The 7980-nt window shown below is 45.5% G+C and overlaps 1 pseudogene; it reads right to left on the minus strand.

The window, feature by feature from the left end:
* LOC130034937 (eukaryotic translation initiation factor 5B-like) overlaps nucleotides 1-7596 on the minus strand; it is a 97250-nt pseudogene extending 89654 nt beyond the window's left edge.
* Between the last annotated feature and the right edge of the window lie 384 nt (nucleotides 7597-7980).

The following is a 7980-nucleotide window of genomic DNA, read 5'->3' on the forward strand; positions in this document are numbered from 1 at the left end:
TGCTAGTAACCTGAGAAGGTTGTAGACTTGTTTCCACAAACCATCCTACTCCCAGGTCGGGGTTATGAGTTTATTGATTGGGATCGTAAGGATTAAAATGGGCAGTGAGGGCTGAAGAGATAGTACAGGGCTTAAGGGGTTTGTCTTGTATGCAGCAAAACCCCAGTTGGATCCCAGGAACTATATTTGGTCCCCTGAGCATTGCCAGGGGTGCTTCTTGAGCAAAGAGCCAGGAGTAGCCCTTAGGACTAGAGAAATAGTATACAGTAGAGGGGTTACTAAACTTGCCTTGCATGCAGAGACCAGGCACTACATATGATCTCCTGAGCAGTGCTGGAGGTGATCCCTGAGTACAGAGCCGGCAGGACCTCTGAACACAGCTGTGTGAGGCCCAAACACAAGTCAGGGAAGTCAGGGGGAGAAAGGGTCCAGCACTGATACAGCCTGCCCAGCTGTATGGTGTAATGAATCCCAGGTATGGCTGTTTCTTGGGAAACTTGACGGTACCATTTCTCAGAAACTTCTACCTCCAAGTGATTGTATAACATCCTTCAGGAATCTCCTGGGGTGCTGGTATTTGTTCTTTCCCCTCCATCAGTAACTGGACCTGGTTTAGCAGTAAACATACAATGCATGAGAACGTCCTTTAAAATAAGGAGATGGGTGAAGAGCAACAAGGAGAACATCTAAGAAACACACCTGGGTGAATAAGGCAAAATCTCTAATTCTTGCACTTATTTACAAGTTGCTGTAAAGGACTGAAGAAATAGTACAGCAGGTAAGTTGTTTGCTTCACACAGAGACAACCCTGGTTTGATTCCATGTGTTCCCCCAAACCTCACCAGGAATGATCCCTGAGTCAGGGCTAGAAGTAAGCGCTGAGTACAGGCCAAAAGTTAAATAAATAAATAAACAAAAGTTTCTCTAAGAGTGCAACACAGCCTTGTTGCTGAAATACATTGGAGAACACCAGGTTGCAGGGAATGTAAGTGGACTGAAGGTGACCTTAGAGTCTTGGACAGTTGGGCGATGGTGAGGGCAGGTGTTCACCAAAATCATAAAAGTCAGCACTATTACAAGCACATAACCTAAACTATAGTAAATCCTTCAGTGTGATTCATATGCACGGCCAAGAAATATGACCTGTACGTGGGAACCCTAGGTTTGATTCTTTCCCTCTCCCCTCAAAGGAGATCAGGACGAAAAGAAAAAAGTAAAATTATCTTTATAAAAGACAATGTATACTAGATAGTATACACTAGATAAAATAGCAAGAATATGAGGAGAAGTCATCTCTGAGGAAAACAATACAAAAAGAAAATGATGTTGCAACTGGTATTCAGAATTTCCTGCAGGTAATGTCTCTCAGTGGGCTGGAGAGAGAGCATAGCGGGTAGGGCATTTGCCTTGCACAAGGCTGACATGGGTTCAATTCCTCTGCCCCTCTCGGGGAGCCCAGCAAGCTACTGAGAGTATCCCGCCCACACGACAAAGCCTGGCAAACTCTCCGTGGTGTATTCATTATGCCAAAAAACAGTAACAACAAGTCTCACAATGGAGATGTTACGGGCGCCCGCTTGAGCAAATTGATGAACAACGGGGAGGGCAGTGACAGTGACAGTGAATGTCTTTCAGTGAACACTTTGCTCAAGTTTTTCCTCCATAAGCAACTGCAGGATTTCTGCTTATTGTCTTCTCGGCAGCTCAGGTCCTGGATATGCCAAAGAGGCACTGTGTGCCTGATAGGGCGAGAGGTTGAACTTAATTGGGAAGGCAAGGCAAGGCAAGGCAAGGGGTGGGAATGGAAGGCAAGATAAGGGATGGGAAGGGAAGAGAGGCGTCTACCTTCAGCCCAGGCCTCTTCTGGCCTTTGGTTTCCAGAGGGGCATTTTGAAAACCTTCCTGTAAGTCTCCTCTATTGTGACCTGTTTCCATCCCTTTGTGCTTCTGAGCAGACCATTCATGAATGGGTGAACCAGAGTTGAAGAAAAGTTTCAAGATGAAAATATTCACTGCCACTAAGTTTGTGTGGAGACATTTCAGGACTGGGCCCATTCAATTTCTTATCAGTATCTTTCACTGTACAGAGTAAATGTTTGCCTCAGAACATGGTGAGTGTTGGACCAAGAAGAAGCTCAAAGGAATGTGGGCAAGCTTTGCATGCAGGAGGCTTAAACTTGATCCAGGCACTGCCTGGTCCCCTGAATCCCACCAGAAGTGACTCCAGAGGACCACTGGGTATGGCCAAAAAAGGAAAAGAAGAAAGGGAGGGAAGAAGGAAGAGAGAAAGGGAGGGATAGAAGGAAGAGTGAGGGAAGAGAAAGAAGGAAGAAAGAAAGGAAGGGAAGGAGGAAGAGAGGAAGGGAAGAAGAAAGGAAGAGATGGAGGAATGAAGTGAGTTGAGGGAGGGAGGGAGGGCAGGAGGGAGGGAGGGAGGGAGGGAGAAAGGGAGGAAGGAAGGAAGGAAGGAAGGAAGGAAGGAAGGAAGGAAGGAAGGAAATTGGGAGAGGGAGAAAAAGAGGGAGGGAGGGAGGGAGGGAGGGAGGGAGGGAGGGAGGAAGGAAGGAAGGAAGGAAGGGAGGGAGGGAGGGAGGGGGGAAGGAAGGAAGGAAGGGAGGAAGGAAGGAAGGAAGGAAGGAAGGAAGGAAGGAAGGAAGGGAGGAAGGAAGGAAGGAAGGAAGGAAGCAAAGCAAGTGTTGAAATCTTCCTTGGTGCTTATTTTACCTCTTACCCTTGTGAATGGTGGCTGGTGGCCAGTCTTTTGTTGAGAATGTTCCCATGCTAGTGAGACTGGGCCTTCTGGAACACTGCAAGCTACTGAAAAACATCCCTATATGCAAACTTTAACATGGTCACTGAGCTGTTTCTGCAACAGTGAGTGCTGTAGGTCAACTAGGTGATTCAGCTGGAGAATTCCAATGCTGCCTTCATCACAGTAGAAGGTGTTGGGGCTGCATAGTCTTCTACAGATGAAGGGATTACAGGCCAGCTGCCTCTTCCTCTTTCTTTTTACATTCCCTAACCCCCTTCCCTTATCTGTCTTCCTCTTCCTCTTCTTCCTCCTCCTCCTCTTCTCTCCTCCTCCTCCTCCTCCTCCTCCTCCTCCTCCTCCTCCTCCTCCTCCTCCTCCTCCTCCTCCTCCTCCTCCTCCTCCTCCTCCTCCTCCTCCTCCTCCTCCTCCTCCTCCTTCTTCTTCTTCTTCTTCTTCTTCTTCTTCTTCTTCTTCTTCTTCTTCTTCTTCTTCGCCTTCTCATTTTCCTCCTCTTCCTCCTCCTCCTCCTCTTCCTGTGCTCAGGCTTACTCCAGCCAGGGATTACTCCTGCAAGTGCTCAAGGGATCATATGTAGTGCCAGAGATCCAATCCAGCTTGGGGCCAATGTGCAAAATGATACCATCCCTCAAGCTCTAACTTACATTGCTTTATAAGGACCCAAGAGTATCTGTTTAAAGTGCAACCACAAGGGCAAGGTTTCTTATTCCCCTGACCTCTGAAAGGTAGCAGACTCTACTTGCCACATGACCACAAGTGGAAAGACCCAATGAATCACTGCACTTAACTTGCATCACCAAAGAGTGAACTTTCCAGTGTTGTCACCTTTTCTCTGAGTACCTCTGATGCAGTTCCCATCCCTCTTCTGCCTTTCTGAAGCAGTTTTCCTGTTGGAAGTCAATTTTTAGTACAATAAGATTTCTCATGTAGTCCCAGCACACCTGCCCAGGGCACCAGGAGGCTGGCAAAGATTTTGTCCCTGCCCCAAAGGGCTCATCTTTCAGGCATTCCTTCATTCCAGGTGGACTGACTGGGACCCAGGCCAATTACCATCAATGGGAATATGAGGAGTAGGATTGAGAAATCCACTTGGCACTCACTTCTCAGTCTCCCAGGAGATTTCCTATGCAAAGTAAACTTGAGTTGTTCAGGCTGGGGAACCAAACACAGACCCCACAAGTCCCTCTGCACCAGGGCTCCAGGTGGACTGAGCCCTCATGGCAGGCTCCAGCCCTCTTTGCTTCAGGTCTCCCAGCATCTCCATCTCCTAGTGACCAGCCTGAAAGTTAGAGGAATGGCACAGGCATGCAGAGCTCCACCCATCTCCAACCCCCAATCCCCGATTCTAGTGCTTCAACAAGCAAGGTTTTATGGTGGAAACAGCACATTTAAAGCAAGTAGTTGTTTAAGCATGTAAAGGGTTGAAGGGAATGTTTGTTTAGGAGAGTAAAAGCAACAAGGTCACCCTCACAAACACGAGGAGTGTGCAAGGGGAGCAGGGATGCTGTCTTGGTTTTGCCTTTTCCTAAATGTTTTCAGATTTCCCACCTTTCCCAGTCCCTCCCACTCTCCCCAACGGGCAGGGATGCCTTGGGGTCAAAGGTACTGAATGTATTTGGTAATTTCTTTTCTTCCTTCCTTCTTTCTTCCTTCCTTCCTTCCTTCCTTCCTTCCTTCCTTCCTTCTTGCTTGCTTTTTTCTTTTTGGCTTTTTAGGTCACCCCCATAGATGCTCAGGGTTTACTCCTGACTCTGCACTTAGGAATTACTCCTGGCAATGTTCTGGGGACCATATGGGATTCTGGAGATTGAGCCACATGCAAGACAAATGGCCCACCCGCTGTACTATCATATTTGGTAATTTTAGAGGGTACCAGGGCAGCTATAAGCTGTCATTACACTGGTGGACATGACATTTTAATAAGTGGTGAGAGTCTTGGTAAGTTAAGTTTGTTATGTATATTATGTAGGAAAACATTGCTAGTTACTAATAACTACTATTTTGTTTTTTCTTTTCTGTCTCTCTCTTTTGTTTTGTTTTATGGACCATACCCAGCAATGCTCAGGAGTTACTCCTGGCTCTGCACTCAGGAGTTACTCCTGGTGGTGCTCAGGAGTGCCGGGGATTGAGCACAAGTCATATTCAATCAAGGCATGTGCTCTACTGCTATACTACTTCTCCAGATCCTAAAGTAATATTTCTTGAATACCGACTATGTGCAAGATACTTTGTTAATGTCCCCATTTCTCTGGGTTCTTTAAACTCTGGGTTAATATTAAAATGACATCATTTGGAGTGGCTGGGCTCTGCCTCAGTGGTAGAGTGCATACCTTGCAAGTGTGAGGCCTTGGGTTTGATCCCTGACACTGAAAAAAAAAACATATACTTACAACATACATGTACATAAGCAAGAAAAGACATCTGTTGGGTTAGCAAAGAAAATTAACTTACTAACAAATACATGGAGAATTGATATTACTGTGAGTTGAGTTCTAAAGTAAAACAGTGTGCCAAACAAAGGTAGACATTCTATCCCAAGAAAACTGGGGAGTAAAGGAGAGAGGGGGAAACTTCTCATGACAAAGAGGGACTCAATTTTTATTGAGAGTGAAGGATGAGTCTCCCAGGTAAAGGACACAGGTTCAGTGATAAACCCCTGTTTATATATGTCCACAAACCATATTCTTCTAGATCATGAAAAACAGAGCAGCGATTGCTTCTTTGATTAAGGGGGTGACACTTAGAATTCAGGTGGACACAAGCATCATTGCTGGAGCACAAGGCTAAAAACTGTTAAGTGGTAGAAGCAGATCAAGATAAATGTTGGAAGGGTTCCTCTGAGCACTCTTGTCACTTGGGCTTTTGTCTTGGGCCCTATGCTTGCTTTGTCAAGGACAGTTGTTGCCAAAATCTTGTTAAATTATTTTGGTGAATCTCCCACTCTATTGTAGAAAAGACTTCCTCCAGTTCTCCTGGGTTGGTGACTGGGTATAGAAAATACACTAATAGCAAGTTTATCCACAAGAGAAAAAGCATGTGCATTAAAGTTCTAGGAACCATGGAGATGGTTCCACACTTTGTCAAAAGTGACCCACAAAAGTATGGGACTACTGGGTGTGGCACATAAACAAATAAAAATCTGAGCACACAGGAAAAAGAATAATTATACTCCCAAAAGAAGAGAGCTTATATACCGCTTTAATAGAAGGTTGAGAAGGAGGTGGGCTTTTTACTACAAAGCAAATACATTTTAGGAAAGACGAATGGATTCTTAGAAAATGAACGTGAGTGTGTGTGTGTGTGTGTGTGTGTGTGTGTGTGTACTTGGTGGGGGGGGTGAGGCAGTGGTGGGGGCAAAATCTGGGTGTGGTATTGACTTCCCATCTCTCCCAGGATAGGAGTCAACCTTCCCTGTTATGGCTTTCTGAGAGGAGGGCTGATGACAAGTGAGTTCCTGATGGAAGATCCGTCTTTAGTCCATTAGGGGAAGGGGATAGAAAGACCTTGTATATGCTCTTTTCAAATGTTGTCAGTCTGAAATAATAAGCTTACCCAAGTATACCATACCTCAATTTGGGGTGGTGGTATGTCCTGAACTTCTCCAACAATTGAACACCCTTCATGTCTGATTCCCCTCCATGCATTCAGCACAAACCCTGTTGAATTGTCTTAGCCAGAATCCCCCTCTCTTGATACCTCTTCTTACTGATCTTCTATCCACCCCTTCACCTGTCTGCTTGTTGGTATAGGCTATGAACAACCCTTCCTTGATACCTCATTTTCGCTGCACATGGAGCTAGATCCTACAGCCAAGTATTTTAACTCATCACAGTAGTACTAAAAACCTCTGCTTTAACATTTGAAAAAACATATCAGAATGATTTTTTTTCCTTAATGGAGTATAGTCCAAAGGGTTTGCATGTGCTTTCATATAGTTAACTATTAGAGGGGAAAAACTAACCTATGGTTGGATTATACTTTAAATGTTAAGCATAGAACTTAAAGCAAATCCTCCTCTTCATGAGATTCAGGGCACTATACCTAAAATCAGGGTACCCAGGCACAGTGAATACTGAGAGCTAAGAAACTTTGAGAAAAGATAATGCCTGAAAAGACTTTCAACTTCCTTCTTTGCCCTCGGCAGGTCACAAAACCATCCAGAGGTAGGGGCTGGTTCACATGGCCAACCCCGGGATCAATATCCAGGTTTCCAACATCCCATATGGTCCCCCAAGCACCACCAGGAGTGATTCCTGGGTGCAGAGCCAGAGCCGGGAGTAACCCCTGAGCATCGCTGAGTGTGACCCAGAAAGAAAAAAAAAAATGAAAGTTTGGGGCTGGAGAGATAGCACAGTGGGTAGGACGTTTGCCTTGCTTGCAGCTGTCCCGGGATTGATTCCCAGCATCCTATATGGTCCCCCGAGCACCACCAGGAGTAATTCCTGAGGGCATGAGCCAGGAGTAACCCTTGAGCATCGCTGGGTGTGACTTAAAAAGAAAAAAAAAATCCAGAGGAAAGGCATGTCCTTATCTCCAAGGAGACTGTGCCTGAGAAGGAAGCAGCAGGCCTTCTTAAGGCCATCTCTTCCCTTCCCACTTTCTCATTTGTTTGTTTTGGGAATACTCACAGCTTTGTGCTCCATGTTTGGGGAACCAAATGGTGCTGGGATAAAACATGGATCTCCTGCATACAAAGCAGCTACACCTTCCAACTCCTTGCGCCACCCATTTCTCTGGTCCTCTCTTTCAACTTTGGACTTCATTCTTTTTTCTTTCATGTTCCTCTGTGGCTTTCCAAACTCATCATCAAATCTAGCATAAAACATCCTGACCTGAGTGTTTCAAGTCTTTGCCTCCTTAGGAAGGCTCTTGTGCCGTGTAACACGTGAAATTCATTTCATTTATTTGTTGTCTGGGTGCTAAAGAAAACAACCCTCCAGTTCTTTAAACGTTGGATAAATCAGACATTAATAAGAGAAAAAGTGAGTCTGGAGAGAGAGTACAGTGGGTAGGGAATTTGCCTTGCACATGGCTGATCCTGATTCAATTCCTGGCACTGCAGTGTGATTCCCAGAGCGCTGCCAGGAATTGATGAAGGCAGGTAGACAGGGAAAGGCGCTTGGCAATGAAACTTAGATCAACAAAACTTCTGGGAAGGAAAATTCTAAGGCTGATGCACCCTGTGGATATGGAAAACAAAGACCCTCAGG

This window comes from Sorex fumeus, unplaced genomic scaffold (genome assembly GCF_029834395.1).
Source record: "Sorex fumeus unplaced genomic scaffold, SorFum_2.1 ptg000063l, whole genome shotgun sequence".
Lineage (NCBI taxonomy): Eukaryota > Metazoa > Chordata > Mammalia > Eulipotyphla > Soricidae > Sorex > Sorex fumeus.